At 39.0% G+C, this 24158-nt stretch overlaps 1 long non-coding RNA gene across 1 annotated transcript in view; it reads left to right on the top strand.

Moving 5' to 3' along the window:
- Positions 1 to 12785, top strand: part of LOC146763497 (uncharacterized) — a 132930-nt gene extending 120145 nt beyond the window's left edge. Inside the window, exon 3 of the long non-coding RNA XR_014951762.1 lies at positions 2189 to 12785. This is a non-coding gene — a long non-coding RNA (uncharacterized LOC146763497). The remainder of the gene's footprint in view (positions 1 to 2188) is intronic.
- Positions 12786 to 24158: the final 11373 nt, after the last annotated feature.

The following is a 24158-nucleotide window of genomic DNA, read 5'->3' as shown; positions in this document are numbered from 1 at the left end:
ATATAAGAAGTTCTTACTACTTGCCTCATCAACAAAATAACAGGATACATGGGACACAGGACATTTTGTTCCTTCCAATTATGTCCTAAAACTCTCCTTTCACTCAGTCCAACCTGCATACATGGGCCCACATCTGTGACCTTGGGAATAGCTGGGGAATTTGTCACTATGTGTGTGCTTTCACTTCTGCTGTGCTGTGGGGCTGGATGCTTCTGTGTGCACCAGCCATGCTCACCACAAGGAGGGGATGAGAAAGATTTTACAAAGGGTTATGAAGTTATTGTGGGGTTGGATCCCATAACCTTGAAGGTAAGAGCTTTCCCTGTTCCACAACCAGAAAGACACAGGTTGGAACAATTAGGAAAGTAATCTATGGAAAGGTTGCAGTAGAATTAAGCAGTGTAAGCATAATATTTTAGAAATCCTGAAGTTGTCTGTTTAAAATCAGCTATGTTTAAGGAACTGGTGAAATAAAAATTATTTTAAGATGAAGCTGACCTATAACTGCAGTATACCACTTTGCTATTTTCTCTTAAAGAAATAAAACCCTCAAGTACATAACTTTGTAAAATAGTGTGAATTTAGAATCTGATAAATTATTAAAAACAGCTAAAGAGATAATGAAAAGCAATTAATGAATAATCTACATTTCAAAAGCCAAAACACAGCCTGCATTTTGCTGTATTTCTTACAATTACTTTTGCTGACACACTCATCCTGTGCAGAACTTCGGAGATCCACTGTAACAGTGAACTTTCCAAGCATGTATTCTACAAAAGGCCATCTCATTACACAGCCAATTAGAACGATTTGTTTGTTCATGATAGAATCTAATGTAGGGATTTGTTTTCTTCCAATAGATACCTTCTGCTAAGAAGCCAATTTGGCACAACTTTATAATTGTGCTAGTTCCACTGGGAGCTACAAAGAAGTTTGTGAAGCTTATAATTCTATAGTGCAAATGAACGAAAATAAAGACAAGACACTTATGAAATTTTCCACAGTGAAAATTCAGAAACATTGTAGCATCCAAAGAAAATGTTGGAGATTAAAAATCCTACGACTGTGTTATATTAGCATCTTTATTGTATTACTGATGTTATAATATTTATGATATTATTATATTAACATATATATTATATGATCAGCTTTATTGTTGATGCATCAATTAAGTCTTATTCTTGAGGATTTTAAGACCAACAAATTGATATTGCAAAACCTTGTTCTTTCCCAAGCAAGATACCAAGGATGCTGTAAAAGTTGTCACAGTGACAAAGTTTTGCTCTCCATTTCTCAAATAAACACATCAGAGCCAACCTGGGCATAAAATTCAGCAACCTATTTAAACACATTTTAAAATTGCAAAGAGAAACCTGTAGAGCCTTATAGCCTTTGCTTGTAATGAATGTAAATAAAAATTTTCTCTGAGGCACTCAGAGCAATATGCACCCCGTGCAGCGTAACCTGTTCATGGAAACTACAGTAGGTCCAACCCCACCAATTTAAGCATGAGGTGTGGAGGGAATGGGAGGAAAGAAGCTGCAGTTTGCTAAAAATTAAGCTGAAACTGAACCAGGCACATTTTCTGAGAAAAAAGTAAGGGTTTCTGTACCTCACAGTGGAGTTGACTTTGGCATAGAAGCTTAGCTGGTGTCATTGCTGCAAAAGAAGCAGCAGCAATGAAACACTAAACACTCAGATATTTTTTTGGTTCCAAAACTTGTTTTTCCTTTCCTAATTTGGGCTGGGGGGGAAAGCAGTAGAACAAGGACCATCAATATGATGAGGGACAGACCTGATCTCCCAAAGCTGGTGGAAAGATTGATAGTCCTTGTTGCAGACCACATAATCCTGGAGGAAATGCTGAGAAAGCCTGACATGAAGAACTTATCATCCTTCTGGGCATGAATGACTCTGCAGCAGTGTCAGCAAACTACATTATGGATGATTCTCACACTGCTATCAAAGTGGTGAGAAAAAATGGATGCTGTTGGCAGTGATGGGGAGAGGATGTGACCCCTGATGGTCCTTACATGTTGTATTTATGGGCATCCAGGACTTCACACTCTTCTTTCCAGGGCAATTGGTATGTCGGGAGAGACAGAAAATGAATACTAGTACAGAAATACTACTACTGAAAAAATAAATACTAGTACTCTAAATACTCCCTTTCACCTCTTCTCCATAGCCCTGCAAATCCTGCCCAAAAATGAAGAGAGTGAAGGAGGTCTCAGACAGCTCTGGGGAAGAGGTGCTGCACACCTGGAAGCTAAGCAGAACTCCTAGGGTAAGACACAGGTTTCATCACAAGTGATTCTGTGGCTCAGGCCTGAGGGTTTTATCCACACTGCAGTATTAATCAGAGACTTGTGTTTCCTTTTCTTGGAGGCAAAAGTTTGGTTTATATCATTAGAAGATTAAAATTAGAAACTAAAAATATGGTGTACGCTCACATACATCCAAAGGTAGGAATTTTCCTCAGGGTATTTAAATTGCCTCCAGCAGATCTCCTTTTATGGCCACAAGTGTGTGGAACTAGCATTTCCCTTACCTTGTGACTTTATCATCTTTCAAATTAGTGAAAAGTAGTAGTCAAGTACCACAAACCCAGAAGTTTGTAACACTGCATTTTGGCTCAGTAACTCAGAAGAAAAGATGGTTTGTTACAATATTTGAGCTATTTTCCTTTGGACAATAAATGCCGTTTTGAAACATCATTATTATTCTTATTGTGGATAAAATTAGAATTTAAACTTGTAAAATATATGGCAGAAGCTGACAATATAATAAAATGAAGTTTTGGATCTGATGAATAGTTTATACTGTGGATGCTCAAATAAGATAAAGAATGGAGTTAATGTTGAAAAAAATGAGCTGGATACATCTCATTAAGGGCTTACTGCTGTATTTGCATTTTTGTTTAATACTCAAATCCTGAAGCACTGCAAATGAGCTGTAACTTTTCAGTCCTTAAAAAAATAAATAAAGATTAGATAAATGCAGATGCTATGCAAATAGTCAAGCAGCAGCAGGCTACTGGGCAACCATTAACGAGTGCTGGGGAGTTATGTAGGTGATGATGAAGACCTTTCCAGGAAGACTAAATGCCAAAGTGATGTGTAAGTTCCTTCTGTTTCTTTCCTTGAATTTGTCATACAGGCTATTCAGAGGTAATCTGGAGTTATACCTTGTTAGGAGGGGAAAGTTGGTGTATCTGTAGGTGGGGAAATACATGTAGCATTGCAGTCATGTACAGAAGAGACACAGTGTAATTGCACAATGCCTGAATTATTGCGAATGAAAAGAAACAACCTTTTCTGTTATTTCTAGTTCTTCTTCATTATCAAGTAACGTATGAATATCTCCTGGATTCGCAATCATACCCAGACCTTCTAAAAATTACTTATCCTCAATCAGATGAGACAGTTGCTCATTTACACCCCAGATTACAAAAGCATTTTAAAAATCTTTCTTTCACTATCCATTTATTTGTCTGCCCCACATGTTCATATTAGTTGTTCATTATGAAAGAGATTTATAGTTTAAAACTCCTCCTTATTTATCCCCTTCTTTTTAATGAGTAACTATAAAATAAGCATCATTTTCCTAATGTGCATTTTGAGTGTCAGAAATAGGCAATTTAAATGTGAAGCTTCAAAGCACTATTAATGCTGCAATTTAGTGACAAAATATCTCTGCTTTCAGTTCCTCTTACCACTCTTTCTTCATTTCAGTGATTTATTGTATTATATCTGCCTGTAACAGTTAGTGCCCTAAGTAGCCAGTTTATTTTTGTATTTCTCTGCACATTAATACCCTTTGGTAATTGCTGGCTCTCCCTTTGTTTGACAATCAGCCAAGAGGAGTGCCACATAAGCTCCACATTCTGCCAGGCCCTTCGCAACACCTTTCTGGGATTGTCTCTCCATTCACTGCCTGTGGATGACTCCTGAATACTAACTTGGAATAACTCAGCCTGCCACAAATGGCTCCAGTCTCGACAGAGAGCGCCAACCACTGCTTTCTTCCCCTGATGACAAGGGGGAAAAGCTGTCACAATGACTAACATGAAAACCTAAGTAATGATAGAGATTAGAGGGTTTCTTGATGATTAGCTCAGCTTCATCTGTTCTGAAGCCTTTAGAGAGGATGAACTCTGTCTCAAGAAAGGCACTGCTGCTCAGTGAGTTTAGCAGCCTCTTTTCTCAAACAGGCTACAAACACAAGTTCTTAGCACTCAGTGTGTGGCAGGCACAGTTTCAGGGTGCTGGATTTCATGCCTGCCTGCATGAGGCACAATGTAAATTATCCAGCATCCTGCTGCTATTTGAAGATATTGAAAGGTTTTTTCCATTTTAAATGTGCACTCAAAATCCAGAGACTGTACCACCGTGCTGCATTAGATATACACTTGTGCTGAAATTATTTTCAGACAGCTTCATATAAACAGGTCTTTTGTGAAAATATATTGTGGTGCTCTGAAAGCTGCAAAAAGACAAATTATACTTGTCAAAGCCCTTCCACAGTCTTCTCTCTTCTCCTCCCAGACTTCAAAGCCTTTAACACAGAATAGGTACCTTCATCATATACAAACGGAGTATATGATGCAGGGATGGCTTAGTGTCAGTGTTGCCATTTCCAGCTGAGGAAATAAACCTCAGAGTTGTGAGGTACCTGCCCCAGCATTGTACAGCAGATCTATTACAAAATGTCCTTGCTCTGTGCTCTAATCCAATATTGCTAATTGGCTGACCTAAATGCATTCTAGTGGTGGTGTCTCCCAACAGCAAAACAAAGCAATATTTTCCACTGGAAAAAAAAAAAATCTGTTGCCCCAGATGTGATCCTGAATCTGACTCCTGTGTCCCAGCAGATCACAAGTCCACTTTTGTTGAGATTTTATCCTGTAGTTGAAATGTTGGCAGAAATGTAGGACAGAAATCTTTGGGGGGATAAGTGCAGGGAAAGAATAGCCTCCTCCTCTGTCTAAGTGTTTAAAAAAGCCTGGAGGGTTATTCCTAGAAGAGGACAAAGATGTTCAGTAATGATGTAAAATAAAAAATTCCCAAGGCCTTATGGGGCAAATGAATCATATATTGTGATCAACAGCTGATTTTGATGCCACAAGAGCAAATTTCCTTCCAGTTTATCAAAAGGGTAATGTCCCACTGACGTGGCAGAGGGTGGGATGGGCTCACGTGTCATGGGGAGTGAGGGAGGTGGTTGCTGAACTAAGTTCCCTAAAGGGAAAATCAATGCTGTTGTACTCAGAAAAAAACATGTGGCACAATATTTGTAGAATCTATCCAGGCTTGTCAAATTTATTTCTTCTTAAATGTATGTTTATACAGTATTTAGCACTGGAACACACTTCAAAAAATTTCTCAAACTACATTTTTTCCAGGAGTCGGAAGCCCAGCATCACTTTAGCTGGACTATCCCTGAAGCCAAAAAGCACTCTGAAGTTCAGGGGAGACTGGCTGGATAGGAAAATTGTTAGTGTAGTCAAAAATTGTTAGTGTAGACTATAGATTGGGCAATGCCATGGAATGAGCCTTATGTTAATCTCTCAAAACTTCAAGATCCTGCACAAAATTTGGGTCACCTGGCATTTGAAATACACTTGTCCTTTGTCCACTTTTTGAATTTTAAAGGACTGTACATGCCTGAAATTCTGCCATTATGACTCCAGCTTATACCCACCTGCTCTTTAGTCTTACACCAAGTTTTACTATGAGAAGATTAAGTTTGCATAAAGCCTGAAACAATAGCTTGACAAACATGTATTCTCCACCTGAAATAAAATAAAAAAATACTGAAATTTTCTAAGAGAAGTATGAAATGTCACTTCACTGAATGAATTCACCTGAAAGAACAGATGAACCAGAAAATTGTTCTCTACATGCACCTGAATGCTCTTTGATTGCCAGTCAGTCACCGACCAGCACATTAGTCTTTGAAAGAGGAAACTGCAGACTGACTGTTGAGACTTGAGGACATTAGGCCAGCAGGGCTTGTAGACACTCTCAAAGTTTCTCTCTTTGCTCATACAGTGATTCACTGCTGAGCATTTTGCAGTTTAAGTGGCCACAGAGAAGGCTGTCAACTATTTCCAAGTGCTAATCATCACACTTTTGTGGAGAATAAAAGAGGGACAAAATAACGAGGAGTGCCTTAGAACAAGAAGATGAAGCTTGGCCATCTGAGAGCACCATTTCAGGCACACATACAAGATCCACAAACCCAGGGCTCCCAGTTCTTCAGGCTGGTCTTTCCGCATGGCAGGATTATCTTTTTGTTTCTCATGTGAAACAGTAATTCCTATTTACTCACTTTATTTATGGGGTATATTGGCAATTTTCTTATTCTGGCATTTTAATTTTCTCTGAAGAGACAGATTTGTCAAAGAAAAAGCTACAAAAATCATCCTCTTGTAGCAGTACCTCTCAAGAAGGGAGCAGTTGTTTTCCCTTTGAGTGAAGTTTGCACAATGTTCTGAGAAGGGAAAGATCTTAATAATTCTGCCCATCTTATTCAAAAGCCACATAGACTATACAAAAAAATATTCTTACCATATTTTCACTATATTTTTCAATAGGAAAGGAAAATCTAGAAATAAATGTGGAATGATGTAGTTCAAGTTTATTAAGTCTACTTGACCCATATGTCATATAATGACATTTTAATTTTACTGCCTGACATTTAACAAATCCTTAGCAGTCCTGAACAAGTTAATGATTAAAAAAGAAGAAAGACATCTCTCTGTGGAGTTAACTAAAATACATACAAATAAAATAAAATAATTAGCAGCATCTTTTGTTTTATCATATAAAATTGTTCACTATTATGATTTTTAATTGCATATTCAGCATGTATTTATTCACAGCCTTTTGACTAACAGCTTGCCCAATTTATTTAAATAGTGGTTGTTTCTTTAAATAGGAAATAAAGAGAGACCAATATAATAATAATAATTTATAATATTCCTATTATGCATCAGACTTTTCCCTCCTTACACTACTGACCTGAAGACCCTCTACCACAAGAATGAAAATATTACGTTGCTTTTGAATATTTCCTACAATAGGATCATGTCCCTCCCAGTTATTTGCAAGAAGTCCTATAGGAACAATTATGAAATACTCTCATTCATTTGGCACAATGGCATATGGAAATTTCCTGCAACACTAATTACTATGGTTGCAATCTTTAGCCAAAAATGTCAGTGTCTAGGATTTAATTAGGCTGCAGAAGGATTTTAAAACTGACCTTCTAGTTTAGTTAATTAATTTTCCAGTTCTTTTCTTTTTTCTTTTCTTTTTCTTTCAGAGAATCCTGTCACATCAATTTTTAAGAGATTTTAATTAAAAAGAAATCACCACTTCTAATGCCAGCCAAATGTCTAAAAGCAGTTGTTAAAACATTTTTAGCAAATAAAGCAATGAGGTCAAGTCCCTATTGCTTCAGCGTGGCCTGCTAGCCATTGCCCATGAGTGCTGGGATTGCCACCCAGCTATTGGTGAAAGGCAGTTTGCAAAGTGTAAAAGTGTAATGAAGTTCTTCCTCAATTAACTATTCTTTCCTATGCTTGCATCAGCACTCTCTGCTGATAGTGATTTCTTTACAGGAATATTTTGCAGTATTAATTAGAGATCTGTTTGAATCAAAATACAGAAACCAACACACTAAAAGTCTTGGAAAGTTTGAATTGTTCCAAAATCTCCAGTGAGCATCTGGGACTGGCTTCTCATTTGAACCAGAAATCTTGATATAAATTCAGTTTCAGAGCTATAAAGACAGAACTGCAAGAAAGATTTTTTTTTTTTTTTGGTTCAGTTTTATCTTGACATGAGCCAAAATATGCCTTTTATTCTAGCCTCTTTCTTTGTGACAGTTACTCTGCTGAGAAGTTACACATTACTCTTTCCCATGGAGAAAATTAAAAACAAGCTATCTAGCAGTCCCAGCTCTGCAGCCCATTCCAGCTACTGAACTGTGTCATACTGTTTTAAAAGAAGAACTATAGTACATCCCCTGAAATGGAAGCAGCGGTGGCTTTTTAGGTGCTGAGGAATCAATAAAAGGATGAAAAAGTACATGGATGTGCCTGAGACTGCTCTTGACACCCACAGCCAGACACAATTACGAGCTATAGGGTACTATAATGTGGGGGCTTTACAGCTAGGATTTAGTCATCAGGAGAATGCATGTTGCCAGCTAAACCATGCAAACATCTAGGCACTGCTTTTTTGCAAAACTGAGGTAAACTTTAGTGTCTATGGCAATAGTTGTGATGGATTTCTAGTCATAGGTCCACCCTGTTTCCCCCATATCCTGGATGAGACAAAGGAATTAAAATACAACTAGAAGAATGTCATCTTGTTATAGAATCATCACCTTGCCAAAAAGTCACAGCAATACATAATCCCAGTGCTATCACCTGGGATAACTCATCAAGCCACTAGGAAAGGCAATAGCTATATCCATGTATCTCTGCAGCCCATTCTGCCTGGATCTGTCATCTTTCCATAGCAGACAAATGCTTCCATTGCAACCACAAAATGCTGCTATACTTTAGAAGCAGAAGAAATGAGACTCCATTCTTTAAAGAAGACCAGACTTTGAGTAAATAGAGAGGAAAAAACAGGTTTAGAAATTACAAGATTTGAAAGACAAGAGGAAAAAAAAATCAGATAAAATAATTTCAGGGCATATTCCTGTTGAAATCTCAGAAAAAAATAACAGGAGGACTGGAACCTTTCTCCTGTAAAAAGGGTGAGATTTGGGGTTGTTCAGCCTGGAGAAAAGTAGATGCTGGGGACCTTGTTGCAGCCATTCAATACAAAAAGACTTTTACTAAGTCTTGTAGGGACAGGGTAAGAAATAATGGTTTTAAACTGCAAGAGACTAGATTTAGATTGGATACAAGGAAAAATTTCTTTACCATGAGGATGATGAGACACTGGAACAAGTTGTCCAGAGAAGTTGTGGATGCTGCATCCCTGGAATTTTTCAAGGCCAGGGTGGATGGGGCTGTGAGCTACCTTCTCTGGTAAAAGTTGTCCCTTCAGGAGGTCCCTGCAGGAGGGTTGGACTCATTGATCTTCAAAGGTCACTTCCAACCCAAACCATTCTGTAATTCTCTGACCTGCCAGTGAGCAAGTCTGATGGTGAGCTGAGGGCCTGCTGTCTTCAGTTTGCTCAATAGGTCATGGCTCATCAGTGGTGAATTATGAATACCATGTCAACTCACTTTCTGTAAAAAACCTCTCTTGAATATCATGAAACCTCCAGGATGCAGGAACCTCTATCAGATATTCCATAATTTCGAGGAATGTGCTTTTGATGTTGCCCCATTATTCATTCTTCAGAGGTGGCTCTCTAGGCCTTTACAAAGTGCACATGCCTGTTCTCATTTCTCAGCCGTGAGCTTGCCTGAAGACACAAATTGTCATCAGATATATTTGTCTTCATGTCCTCCTGGTCTCTTCCTGCATTACTGCATGATGCTAAGCTCCACTGCAAGGACTACCAAAAATGAGATGAATTCTCTCTCCTATTTTAACTGGTTTAACTGTTGAACACATCCTCTTCAGAGGGCCAGAGAGGATTTGTTTAACAGAGTGGCTGCATGGTTGCAGTGTTTGTTGGCTCTTCATCCTGTGCAGGGGAGGGTATTCAATAGATTTAACTGAATATTTTTCAGGCAGCATCACTAAGTTAGAGCCAAGTAATTTCTTTCCTTTTAAAAGAAGAACCACGAGGAAGATATGGCCTTTCAGTTGTGTGGTAACTGTTGACCATTTAACAGTTCAAAGCAAATTCTGAATAACATAAAATATAGACTTTGCTTATTATTAAACAATAAATGAATGGGTGATTGTTTCTGTCTCAGAAACCATAGAGAAGTCTAGCTGTAATTACTTGTGAAATAAAATTAAGCTTACAGGGAGCTGGACTGAATACCTAATTTCTCCACTACCATTAGCAATTTTGACTTTCCATTGTACAGTGTGTGTTCCAAGGGCCGAATTTCATTTACCTGAACATATTTTGGACTCATGTAATTAAAAAACAAACAAGCAAAATAAAGAAGCATCAGTGCATCTTTCATAAAATTTTTACTGTTTAGAAGGTCCAAGGCTTTGAGGATTTCTCTGAAATCATTAGCTGATTTTCTCATTACCTTCACAGTGTGGAAGGAAAGTTCCCTCTGTACCATCTTTGACTGTCTACAACTTTATCACAAAGGACCCAGTAGACTTCCTGTACCCATAGTTGCATTGACTTTCACATCCCTTCAATAGCTTAAGGTACTTTTCTGCAATAAAATCACTCCTTAGCAATCAATAAAAAAACCCAGAGAATATGAATCTTTCAAAATCAATTATTATGTACAATAATCACACAAGTATGCTAGCGACAGCTGGAGTGTCAAAGAAAATCCCAGGACCAATGATCTCAAAGCCTCCAGAAACTAGCAGAAAATGATGTAGTTTTATTCACTTGTACTTTTGTGTGAGCCAGTGTCAAGGTTAGATGATGAGTGGGTGTATTAACTCCTCAGCCTGTTCCCTCAACTTTCACAAAACAAACTCCACTTAAATGTGAGAATTTTCAGTTAGATAATTTTTTTTTTTTCTGCTGGCTGCCAATTGAAATGGCAGAGTTCAGACCAGGTGGAAAAGAACAAAATAGTGTATATGAGTGCTAACCTCTCACACTAGCTATTTATGTGGTGCAAAGAGGATTCATGAGGCCATATTACAGAAGTAGAAATTACAAGGCTAGTTAGAAATGATTGCAACAATGCAAGCTGAAAGCAGCTTGGAAATTCCACATTCAGCAGGAAGACCCCTTGGATGAAGGGCTGGGGTTTTCATCTTCTTCATAACATGTTTGGTCATGTTGGAAAGTTAGCTGGTGCATGCTCTAGGGATGGGACTGATTCCTAAATAATATATTGATGTAATGTGATTTAAGAACCTGCAGTCTTCAAATTCCAAGGTATCAAATAATTGCCATGTAACTGTTCCACGTTTTCAAATACAGAGACTTTTCTGATCTGAGGTATTTGCAAGCTATGGCTGTATTTTTAAGTCTTTTTTAGAGCTTATTTGAGCTCTACGCTCATAAGTTTGCTTTCTTGCAAAGAAAGCACTAAGAAATTTACAGTAGGAAATGAGAGGTAAGGATGACTGGCACAAAAGCATGTGTTTTCACATTTGCCCTCAGTGCTTTTTCAAGCCTAGCCTTAGTTTCTAGTGTTCTTGCTTTCCATTGGGTTGGTGCATGACACCGAAAGACCTTGAACACAGCAACCTTGATCTTCCTTGCTTTTGACCATCTCCTAAGTACAGCATAATTCAGGGAATAACCTCCACAACCCCGTGCTCCATGTGCCAGGGCAGCATAATTTCAAATGGATGTCTAAACTGCATTGCTGTTTCATTCCTCTAACTATGTTCAGATCCAGGAGTGTAACAAGCATCTTACAAACAAATTCTTCCACTCACCAATCCTCCTCCCTTCACACTCCAGCCCCATTTCCCCTGCCTTGTAACACAGATTTCTACTTACATTTTTACAGAGTCACAAAAAAATACGTGGATTATATTTAACTATTTCAAACTGAACATACTACCCAGTAAGTATGCTGAAAAATCCTTTCTGGGGAAGGTGTAAGAAGATTCACATAAACAGCAGCCATTTCTCGGTTATTAATGTTGTTGTATGTTGTTGCCCAAAACTGTTACGGAATAGAAGCAAGGTCAGAAATGGAATAGGAGATTAAAAAAAAAAATTTAAAAAAAATTAAAAAAAAAAGTACATCCCTAGTAGTATTTCAAAGCACCGCATTAGAGCTCAGGTTTATCAGCAGGAAACTGGATACACTGATATCAAACAGAAGCTCTAGGCTGTCAGTCAAGAGTTCAGCCAGATCTTGTTTATAAGCATGTGCACTTCTTAGGAGTCCTTTGGTGATAAAGTGAGCTTGGATGTAGCTCCCATTCCTTGTGTCCTTGGTCTTCAGGGAGAGTAATAAATGTGTGTGAAAGAAAACTTTCCAGAGTTAAAAACATCTGCCCTCTGATCATTTTTCTAGACAACCAAGCCAGAGATGCTATAAGTCAGATCAGTCTACAGAATAAATATGTATGCAATCAAAACATAAGAGAAAGGGAAACAATTTGAGGAAGTAAGTGATAAAAGGAAATAAAATTTTAGCATGAAGACTACTTTCTTTTAATCCATATATGGCTGTCTCTGCCATTTTCATTGTTCTTAGGTGGTATGCCCTATGTTGCCAGCCTCCTGTTTGCATCTTCCCCAATTTTGCTTCTTGTTTTATGCTTTCCAGGTATTTTTAAGGGCTCTTCCAGTCTTTACAGATGGGAAAGACTGGAAAACTACACTAGAGAAGCCAGAGATGTAAGCCTTTAGTCAGCAGGAGGGGAGATTTTTCTGAAACACTACAAATCCAAACAAAACAAAGCTTTTGCTCAGAGCTGGCCATGTACAGTTGTCTTATTACCTCAAGGCCTTATTCCCCTGCTTGTGTTATTTTGTGCAGTGCTCTGCCCCCCCTCCCCCACAAAAAAACCCCCCAAAAAACAAAAAAAACCCCAAACAAACAAAAAACCCAAAAAAACCCAGGCAAAAGAGATGAGTGTGTCCACAGGGCTCTTATGATACAGCCATGTTTGTCTCCCTATAATGTTGCGACTCCTCTGTCAAAAGTGTCCCTATTCATTTCTTTAGTAGATTTTAGGACCAGAGAATTTCCTAATTAAAAATTCCCAATTTCATACAAACACAATTTTTAGGATATATATATATATATATATATATATATATATATATATATATATATATATATATATTTGATGTATTTAATTTCTCCTTCAGAATTATGGAAACAATAAACCTGAGTTAATAATGCAGGCAAATAAACACTGAACATGTGCATGTGTAGAGAAAAAACATTGAGGGGGATCAAATCTCTATGTACCAGTGTCTGTCAAAACAATACTAAAGATCTTTTTTAGGAAGAAGAAACTGAAAATGCATGCAGAGCTTCATTTGACTCGGTTTGCGTTTTAGCTCACAGTTGCAGTTTACAGCCATATTACCATGCAGATTGACAGTTCTATGGACTGGATAAATAAGATTTGCAATTAAGTCCTCATTGAAAAAAAAACCCCAAAATTCACCAGAAGGACTCTGCAAAGAATTTCATCCCTTTTTTAACCAGTTCTAATAAATGAGGTGACAGATGGCCCCAGATCCAATACAAGGTTGCACTGGCTCAGGGGGCTCTGCTTGTTCATGGGTAGCAGCTGAACTCCAGGATTGGGCTGCTCCCTGGGAGACACCATTTGTTTTAGTGGGCAACACTTCATATTTGTGTGTGTGTGTGTGTGTGTATATGTGTGTTTGTGTCCCTTTTTTTTTTTTTGTGCCATGCACACAGTGGCTTGTAAATGATTCCTCACTAAGTTTGCTTTTTGTACCACTGGAAAAGATTTTGTCCTCCACCAGTTCTTAGGAGAAAAGGCTTGCACGGCTTTTCCATAATGACCTTATCTGTGCAGCCAGCAGCAACACTGGCAATGGGGGAGATTGGGTTTTATAATTAAACTAGTGCTCCCTCTGTTGGCTGGATATCAGGGCCCAGAAACAAGGACTTGCATAGCCAGAAAGTGCACTGATTGAGTGGGGAAAAACAAACAAAAAAAACCCCACAAAACCAAAAACAAACAAAAAACAACAACAACAAACCAAAACAAAACAAAACCACCACAAAACAACCCCAAAAAGACATAATATTCCACCTCTTGGCAAAATATGATTTCTTCTTTTTGAGTGTGCATGCCAAAACTCCTTCCCCTCCCTTTGCATTCACATCAGTCACAAATAATGTGAGACTCTGAAGTTTACCTGGCAAAGTGAAATAATTCAGAGACAAAACTCAGCAACTAGCTGCAGTACTGTCTTTCAAGTAACTCCACAACTGCCAAAGGATGTGGACGAATAATACATATAAATAAAGCTAAACAGGAAAAAAAATGCACCTCATTTAAGTTTGTTTAAGACCTCCACATCAAAGCTGCATACCACTTTGTGAAAAATTATCTACAATCCATTTTGTTCATGTTTGAGGTTTCTCCTGTCTCAGTGGTTTCTCTCCACCATCACAGAAAAAGAATGAACTTTTTACCAAACAACTAAATAACACACCCAGAAGCTGATGGGGGTGTTTTGACTCCCTGTGTTTATCTCTCTCATATTGATGGAAGGGGAGTCAAAAGAGTCTAATGAAGTTTTGCCCTCTGTGTTCTACTATGACACAGTGACAGAGAGCCTCATTATTACCTTGTTCTGTTTACAAGGATGGGATTAGTCTTTTGAAAAAGTGCAATCAACCAGGCTTTCCACAGAATGCTGAATATCTTTACAAAATTACAAATCTTGCATTTCAGAACTAATGCTGTTCTCAATTTTAAGAAAGATGTATGTATCAGCTTTTTAATTAATTACTTACCTGGTTCTCTGTTGCAAGATAAATACATTTGTGATTGTATTACTAGCAAACAATATTATCTTGTATGCAGCCCATTGGCTTGTCAAACTCTACTTATATTAAATGAGTGTCTCTGCTTTTTTGTCACAGTGGAGTTTAAGATATTTTCAACTTCATGGAATGAGCTGGAGGCAAGAAAAAAAACTAAATAAAAATGCCAAGATGTGCTTCAATTAAGCTCAGGAATTCTTTTAATCTTACCTCTTTGCAGGACATTGCCACCTGCAGAGGTGTTTCTTGGCAGGGTTCTGGCGCTGGATCTTTTCCAGACCCTCTGACCTTCTAACAGGGTGCTGTAGCACCTCACTGGATCTTGCTGGACATGAGCTAAGTTCCCAATCAAATCCATTCTTAATCCCATCATCTAGCTAGATCACTAAAAGGATGTATTTTCTCTTTAGAGACTTTTTTTTTTCTTTACTGCATTTTTTTTTCTATTTCTCTCCTACTAAAGCTACTTATCATCTCCATTTCAATCTCAGATTGTTTTATGCTTTCTCCCCTTATAAAAACCATTTTCTTTATTTGATGATGAAGCCATAATGCTGCCAGTCCCTACCCTTTCCCACCACCTTGTTTGGTGTCAATCTTTCTCTCCATTTCCATTAGCTCAAATCCTGCTGAAATAGTTTCTTGCATTTCAGGTACCACAGGGAAGATCAATACCAATTAGGAGACTGTATTGTAATAGAGATGTATTAAAATCTTTCATTCTTATAGGCCAATTTTATTCCCACTGAAGGATAAAATAAGGCAACAGTTTAGAGACAATTCCCTTTTTCTGAAAAGGGCTATATATCAAGTTAGCTGAGAGCTTAGCAGGGCATGCTGCGTTTGCCTACAGTGAAAGTATTATTTCTTCCCATCAAAATTCTCCCTCTTAGTTACTTTTGGATATATAATAGCACATTAAACAGATCTTGGTTATGACCTAAATGTAGGAAATAGCTCATACATGGCTTAAAATCCTGAAAACCATTGAGAAATTATTTTAATGAATGCCTATGAGGGCTTTTTGTTGTCTTTATTGGAAAAATCGTATAATCATAGTACTGTTTTCTTACTTCTCCACAAATGCAGAAGTCACATTCAATTCCTTGGGGTGCAAATCCTTGACACAGAATTTGGTTCATATTTTTGTCAGTATGGTCAGAGAAAAGAAGATACATGGTTTCTATGCTTTTATGCTTGGATAAGATTTCAGAAAAGAGACAACTTTGCATCAAAATGCTCAGTCATCTCCTGAGGAAAGGAGCTTGACAGAAGAGACACTTGTCCTGCTTTTGTTAGGGAAGGCATCTGTGGAGATTCCATCAAAAAAGGACAGGGAGACTTGTTTGTCTTCCACCACCAGGAGGGGCCATAGCTGCAACCAATAACTTGTCCTTGACTTGTACCACACCCCTGCCTTCCTACATCAAACCCAAAAATTACTTAATTTTTCTTTCATGTCCTTGCCAAAACCTCAAACCCAATGAATTTGCCTGCTCTCCCACCACAAACTCTCTTTAATGGAGAGCATAAAGCACACCATGCTCTCCCTCTGCTATTAAGTGTGCCTCAGAAAGCAGAAGAGTCATAGGACAGAATAAGGATGGGCGATGTTGTTTACTGCAAATGAAAGTGGGGGGCTGGGCTGGGGGATTGAGCTTTTCACAGCCTGGTATTAAAAGGTAACTGTTTGCATCTCTGCTGCTGTCAGGAAGAGCTGTTCTCTAAAGCAAATGGATTCCTGACAGTGTTTATTCTGGCAGCTGGAGTTTAAAATAATGATCTCAGACGTTAGTTAAGCATTTAACAAACAGCGAATTAAGATTTGCATTCTCAGAGAAATTACTGGAACAGGCCTAATTTCTGGTCTGCCAATCAGACAGAGGAAAAACATTAAACGAATAAATTTCTTTCTCCCATCCTCCTGCCTGCCTTCAGACAGGCAGAGCCACCATTCAGGAGAATGCGTTTCACCCATGTGTAGCTTCCAAGGCACTGGAGTTTACTGGGCTCTGTTTCCTCAGTAAAGGCCATTCTTTTGTGACATGCAGTACCAGTTGTAGGGGAAAGTCTGCACATGCAGCCATGCTTGTACTAGCCCAGCTGCCCTCTTTCCCTTGCTCCTAGACTGGAACTACTTCTTCCTATAGAACTTTGCTTTGGTGCCTTTGCCATCATCACTGCCCACAGCTATACCAGACTAACAGAGCAGACACTTAATCCCTTTTTTACTAAAAATTTGAACCTCCCTCTTGAAAATCAGTATTTATCCCTTGCTTTTGTTTTGCTTGCTTCTTTTATTTAATTTAAATAGTCCTGACAGAAATTTAGTCAACTCATTCTCTTTTGTCTCTTCTCAGAGCAACTCTTCCTTTTGTCTCCTCTTCCTCCTCTCCCAACACCCTACCACAATAGCAGCATGTAGCTTAATCATCAATACATGTCCATGTCACAGATGTGAAACTCTGTTCTCCAAAATACTGCTGCTAAATTTCAACTGAAAATGTGCAGTGGGCAAGGAAAGAGCCCAGACTGCAGGGTCAGAACGCTTGAAAGACTCATCACATTTTTGTTATAAAACTAATAGCCTGGGAGAGGAGGTTGGGGGGAGTGCTGGGATAAGGGCAAAAGTTGATGAAGTCTGAGCTATAGAAAAGTGCAGCATGACTGGTGCTAGACCAGTCCATCTGGTGGTTCAGCTTCTTTGTGGCTTGCTGTGAGAGGATTGCACGGCTCTGTTCACACATGAAAAAAAGCAGAAGACAGAGAGTCGCTGCTGTGATCTGAAATGTGGTGCTGTCTGACAGTCTGATTGCCACCCCAACCTAGCAGGGCTAAAAGGTAGACAGCAGTGAGAGAGGGCCAGCAAAATCTGAGTGGGGATGAGAGATCGATGTACTTTTCTTTGCTGACACACAAGACTGCCAATTGTCACTGTTAGTTGGACAACCGCTCTTCCCCTGCAAATGACTATTAACAGTTGGTGAGAATTCTCAAATAAAATGAATATAAATGTTTATTCATGCTTCAGCTGTGCTTGGCAACTCCATGTCTTCTGATTTCTTGTCAGGATTCCCTTGCACAGGTTTTCTTTTGCTCCTTGCAGAGACAGCACAGGGTGTGATTGCCATGCTCTCAGGACCACTGATCACCTTTCACTGCTTAACCCAAGACCTCACCACTGTACAAGACTTGCAGGCTCTTTGATTTGCCATGCAATTTTCCACAAATGTGCAATAATTAAGATATCCAACAGGACTTGCAGAGGTTTCTAACCACACTGCTCTGACACACGAAGATTTCACAAGGAATATATGGAAAGTAACCCAACCCCTACCTGCTGTTCTCTGGTTCATTTTCCTTATCAATTTAAAGTATCAGACTCTTTTAAAGCATTCAGGAGGCATCTTCTCCTCTGCCCTTGGAGCTCCTTCTGTGTCCTTCTCTTCTTGGGCTGTGAAACAAACCTGTCCTTCATAGAATCATAGAATCACAGAATGGTTTGGGCTGGAAGGGATTTTAAAGATCATCTGGTCCCAACCCTCCTGCAGTGGGCAGGAACATCTTCCTCTAGAGCAGGTTGCACAAAGGCCCATCCAGCCTGGCCTTGAACAATTCCAGGGATGGGGCACCCACAACTTTTGTGGGAAACTGTTCCAGTGTCGCACCACATTCATGGCTTCACATTGTGCTCCTTTCTCCTAGGAAGACTCGTTCAAATCCCCCACCTTGTTATGAGGCTGTAAGCAGACTGGTTTTCTTAACCTGGCTGCCATTTTATCAAGAATGCTTCATTTCAAAAGTAAATTACCAAAGTGTAACCTTTCTCTACAGTCAACTCCCTTCTTTGCTTCTGAAATTTTCCCAGACTGAACATGAAAACACACTGGAGAAGGTAAACAAGATTCTGACTCGAAGTGTGTGTTTCATGATGGCTATGTAAAAGGCTATATATATGGTAAAAGGCTATATATAATTATACTATTGAGTTTGCAAGAGCTTCTGACTAGGAAATAAACCAGCAGGTATTACTAGAGCAATAGCAGAATGAGTAATTATAGAGGATTTTGTTTAAAAATTAAATATGAAAAAATAAACCCAAGAAACGAAATAATATTAATTTTGTTTCATCACTTTTCAATAGAAAAGACTTATTAAAAATTTCCCAACTACTCATTTGAGTGATTTGTGTTGTTTATCAGGATTTGTTTTAATTTCTTTTAAATCACAGGATAGTCCTTAATTCTTGGAAGAAACACATTAATTTCTTGGCAAGAATTTTGTTCTTGCTGTTAAAAATGTCTGATACTGATGGTCCTGTTCAGTGAGTAATAAAATTAAAATAATTGTGGTAGGGCTGAAGACACGGTCTTGTTTGCACATCTCAGTTTTCTTTTTAAATACTTACACTGTTATCCAAGAGCACTGATGTAATGAGTAGAAATAACCATCACTTCAGAGACAATAATTTTGGACTTTTATATATATAACTTTTAAGTGCTGTTCATTCATCAGTGACCTCCAGGAGTCTGTTTTCAAACTACAGAGGGATGGATATCAAGGGAAGTAACAAAAAGTGGTGGATACAATACATTACAAAATCTGAAAGAAATTGATAGCAAAAGAAGAAGAGAGAGAAGCTAGAATCCTTGCCCAATTTTGCACTGATTGTTCAAGAGACCAAGGGGTCCTTTAGGATGCTGCCTTTGGATGAAACAGTCAGTAACTGCCTTGTAGCTATCTGAAGAATCGACCAGGACAGCACAAAAGGTGTCACCTTGCATCATGTACGGAAGGATTTGTGTGTGACAAGGCCACTGAGAAGAGGGACAGATAGAAAAAAACACATCAAATTTTCTTACAGACTATACAAGTTCTATGGTGATAGGCAGGGATGGACAAGTACATTCAAATCTCCTGTAAATCAGAAATTGAGGAATCCACAGACATGTGCCTGTTTCCATTATAGTTCTTTGTACACAGAGGTTTTGCAAGCTCAGTGACAAGGTACAAATCAAGAGAAAGAAAGGGACTTCTGATGTGAATCTTGTCTCCCCATTCCTATCCTTTACGCAGTTTGAACCAGCTTTCTCAGGGGGCAATTGCAATCAACAGAAGAATGGTGCACTCTCTTCCATTCCATACTTCTAAAATAGCACATTAGATGATGGGGGATTAAAACTCTGAAACTTTGCTATGTGTAAATATTCTCCAAAACCTAAAATCTAAGAAATGTCTGTAACATGTTTTTCTTTCCTTATTTTTGTGGTAGTTTTCAAAATATGATATAAATAAATTTAATTTCATAATCTCATGATAAGTATGACTGCATGAAGAAATAGTGAATTTTACATTTTCAGAAGCTGCTGAAATATTTTATTTTTGCAGCAAGATTCATAGTGCCTATTATATGGGGAGTAAGTGGAAAATGTTTTTCTTCTTCTTCTGCCTTCTACAGAGAGCCTGAACCATTTGCAACAGTTGTTTCTCAGGTAGCTCAGCTTATTTTCTCTGTCCACACTGGGGATTGAACAGGCTGAGTTCAGCCTGGAGAAAGTAGGGACAATTGCCAGGGACCAAATGTTGTAGATTTCACATCTATGACTTCTCAGAACCACATGAGAGAGAGAGAAGTATGAAATGCTATATCTAAAATTGAAAAAGTGTGACTCGGGGGATTTATTTTTAAAAAACAGGCATTGAAAAGAAAGCAAGGGGTAAAATCAGCAGGGTGGGAGCAGAGGAGCAATGGGTATAGGGACAGGATCTAGAAGAGGAAAAGTTGCAGATTAGTCAGTCAATCTCCATGCAAGTTTTCCACATTCCATGACATTTTTTTGTTCATTAGCTGAACTAAAACCCCAAATCTCAGATGTGTACATCCTTGGGATTGCTTTGCTCCACAGACATTGCTGTAACTCCTGTCTCCAGAGACATGCTTGAACCCATATTAAATGAGTTAGCTTGTCCCACTGTTTAACTATTGAACTGGGAGAGCACAAGCACCAGAGACAATCCAATGGCACAGACAACCAAGTATTTGTGCAGATTCTTAGGCAGGACTTGCAGCTTATACAAAGCCCATGCAAAGCCTTGTTTTGCCATGAATGCTCTTCCAGTAGAGTCAGGGTATTCTCATGAGCCTCAGTGGGGGCAGCAGGAAGTCCACCCTCAGTCCCAGCCCGGACACCAGGACAGAGCAGCATCTGCCTGTCTCTTCTGAGTACATTTGCACAGGTCTGCAACGCAAACTGTAATGCTCTAGACCTCTTGTCCTCACCAGTCATGGCTAGTGAGTTAAGATATTTTATCTGTTGCCAATATGAACAGACTGCAGCTATCTCTGGGTTAGACTCTGCTGCAGCTTTCAAACAAAGCCATAGGATTCTTAAGGGATGGACGTAGAGGAGGAAAAGAGTTGTCCTAATGAAATAAATGAAAGAAAACCCATTGATTCAATGAAAACTGTTATGATGGAAAGTCCCACATGATGAACTGCTTCCCTATTGTGTTCTTATCTACATAAAATGACCTAAACATCCACAGATCTTTTTGCTATTGTATGTAATATTAACTACAATTATATATATATATATAGAGAGAGAGACAGAGAGACAGAGAGAGAGGGAGAAAGGACATGAATATATACATATGTGCCTGTTTCTTTTTCTTATAGTGATTTTCTTTTCTTAATCTTATAGTGATTAGATGCAAGTAGTGGACTGATGAACAGCTGGTTCTTGATTAAATCAGGATACCCTATGTGATATTTACAAGAAGGGAAAATACTGCACAGAATGTGCCAGAATTCTGACCTTTGCATTGTGTAATATCTCCTGGGTCTTATGGGATACCTGGGAAAGAAGTGTGTCAGGAAAGCCTTCTGTTATCTTTGTCTGGCTGTCACACCTTCATTTGCTCATCCCCAACAAGAGCTGTAGCTTGTGTGTTTGCCTGCCCTGGAAGGGACCACAGATTCTTACTCTACCTGGAGGTGAACATGACTGTCTCAGACCAGTTGAGTCAAACAGCTCAGTAATTCAACCACCCATATGATATACAAAGGACTCAGTGAACACATCTCATCTTCCTGTATAAAATTCTTCCCTTATACATTCCTTCCCACCAAGTTCAAAGGCCAATTCCTGCTTAATGAAAAAACTTTCCAAAATCAGGAGTGATCCATCTAAGAAACACATTCACTAAGTTTCTCATTCACCACTAAAACTGCATCATGGAAAAGTCATACTTTTAAAGTGATATAAACTGAGGATATAAGACTGTCTGCTCAACCATTGGCTGTAGGACCTGCTTCTGAAAGAAATCAGACTCAGCTGTATTGCATTTAAATTTAACCTTTTTAATACAATTTTTGTCAGGGACAGTGCCAGAAAATTGGGCAATCAAGGCCCATGTATAGGGAGGAAGATAAATGGGAAAGAAAGCAAAACAAGAAAAGGTTCACACAAATGTTTTTTTTTTCCCCTTCCATCAGGAAAAAGAGGGTTCTGTTATCATGGGAAAAAATACCCATCTCACAGTATGTATCTTAAGGCAGCATTTGGTTTTTTTTCATTTTCACACATCCCATGCATTTCTTCACTCCTATTACAGTTCAGCTTTCTGTTTCATGTTCCTTATTTTGGCACTTCAGAGCCAGTTTGCAACATATATAGTCTATTAGGTGTAGACCTGCAACTGCTTACATAACTCAAGGTTTGCTGGAGTACAAAGACCTTGGTATACAACAAATGTACGAATGAACACATGGTCGAACGTGCTGTGGATACAAAAGGATAATGATTCTGCTCAGAATCAGATTTATTCTGCTTCTCCTGTGGAGTACACCTGTCTTCTGCTGGCTATACATGTGGCTCCAGCCAGCAAGGCTTCATCATCCAAAACTAAGCTTAGATCTTCTTTCCCTCATTACTGCACTGTGATTTCCCCTCCTACACCTCATTTGCACAGGGCAACTACATGTTCATCTAAGCATTTCATTAGCGTATTCGAGACAAACCCCCAGTAGGCTTGAAAGTGATACACACAGATGCAAACAAATAAACCTAGATGAGGAAACTAAAGTGTACCCGTGGGTTCACAATAGGTTTTAAACAAATTCCCAGAAAGGAGATTAAAAGTCGTGACACCCTTAGCTGTAAGAAAATGAGTCATGTTTGTTAACTCCCTCTGGCCATTCATTCATACAGAGGATAGTTCCCCTATAAAGAGCGCCGTGTTATTATGCCATGAAGGGAGCTTCCTGAAAGGAGCCTCAACTGTGATCTTCTTCCAGATGGAGGTTATTCCAGAGGTCAGATATTAAGTCCTGGCTCCTGCTCCTTCACCCTGTGTGGACAGTGCAAATGCGATGGAGCTACATCCATTTGACAATTAATTGAGGAGTCTTCATGTGGAGTAATTTTGGTAGAAATAAGTTTATGCCATCTGCTTTTCCCTCTGACACAGGTGTTTGGGAATGTTAAAGTAGTCTGAGGTGGGTATGTTGGGCTCCAGAAGTTTGGAGGGTGACCCTTAGGGTACTGAAACTTATAGAAAGACAGACGAGTAGAGAAATGAAAATATGCCATGACACAGAATGTCCAGACAAGTAATTGCAAAGCTCTCTTGAATATTTATTAGAATAAAAATTACTTCTTTCACAGACTGGGGAACCAAGGGACCTTTCACCCCTTCATCCAGCTCTACAGCTTCAGGTTCACGAGCATGTCCCCCATAGCCCTCCCACCCCAAATACCCCACCACACAACGTGTGGGCCTGCTTCTGCCCCACCCCATCCATCCCACACTGGATATGTTTGGGGTGCTTTGACATCTCTGAGACTGCAATCGCTGTGTCAAAACTGGTTCACAAGTTCTCAGGGAGCAGGAGCTGCCAGATAATGAAAACAGAGAGGCATGATTTCCTTGGGACTTCTTACCTGCATGAAATCAGGAACTTTTTTCCTTGTCTGCAGTTACCTCGCAGATAGTGTGGCAGAAAGCAGCCTCTGAGGCAGTAGTAGGTCTTTTACTAGCAAATCTTTCCTATTTAGCACCCTCAATGGCTTTACCACCAACAGTTTAATCACCTTAGAAAGCCATGGTTTCCTCTGACAGTAAAGGATACTACCTAGAATTACCTCATCTGCTTCTTCCTGTGGCTATATTGTCAGACATTATCAGCAAATATTTTCTTGTAATAAACTGTCATTGGGGGAGAAAACATGCCAGTCTTCCTGCCTCCCAGGTAACTAATGCTTTGTTGTTTTCATCCAGTGAAGACCATCTTGCTTGAATTGTTCTTTCTGTGTATATTGCTCATCCAGACAGGGTGACAAGTGACAAGGTGCACCCACAAGCACAAGTAATTCTGAGTATATAAAGGAGCAAAACCTTTGTGTTTCAAATGGCATGAGTTTGTTTTCTCGCTGTCCCCATCTGCTTCTTCCTAACCTCCATCTCATGGCTTAGGGTAGGGGAGGATGAGCATTTCTGACAATGAAAAACCTTATGGCTCCTAAAAAGAAAGAAATTCTGCTGTATTTGTTAAAAAATAAGAGATCTTGTACCAGCAAAATTC

The sequence above is a fragment of the Lonchura striata genome, chromosome 1A, assembly GCF_050655825.1.
Source record: "Lonchura striata isolate lonStrDom1 chromosome 1A, ASM5065582v1, whole genome shotgun sequence".
Taxonomy (NCBI): Eukaryota; Metazoa; Chordata; class Aves; order Passeriformes; family Estrildidae; genus Lonchura; species Lonchura striata.
The sequence above is the reverse complement of the archived record's forward strand: the minus strand, read 5'-3'. Positions and strand labels throughout refer to the sequence as shown.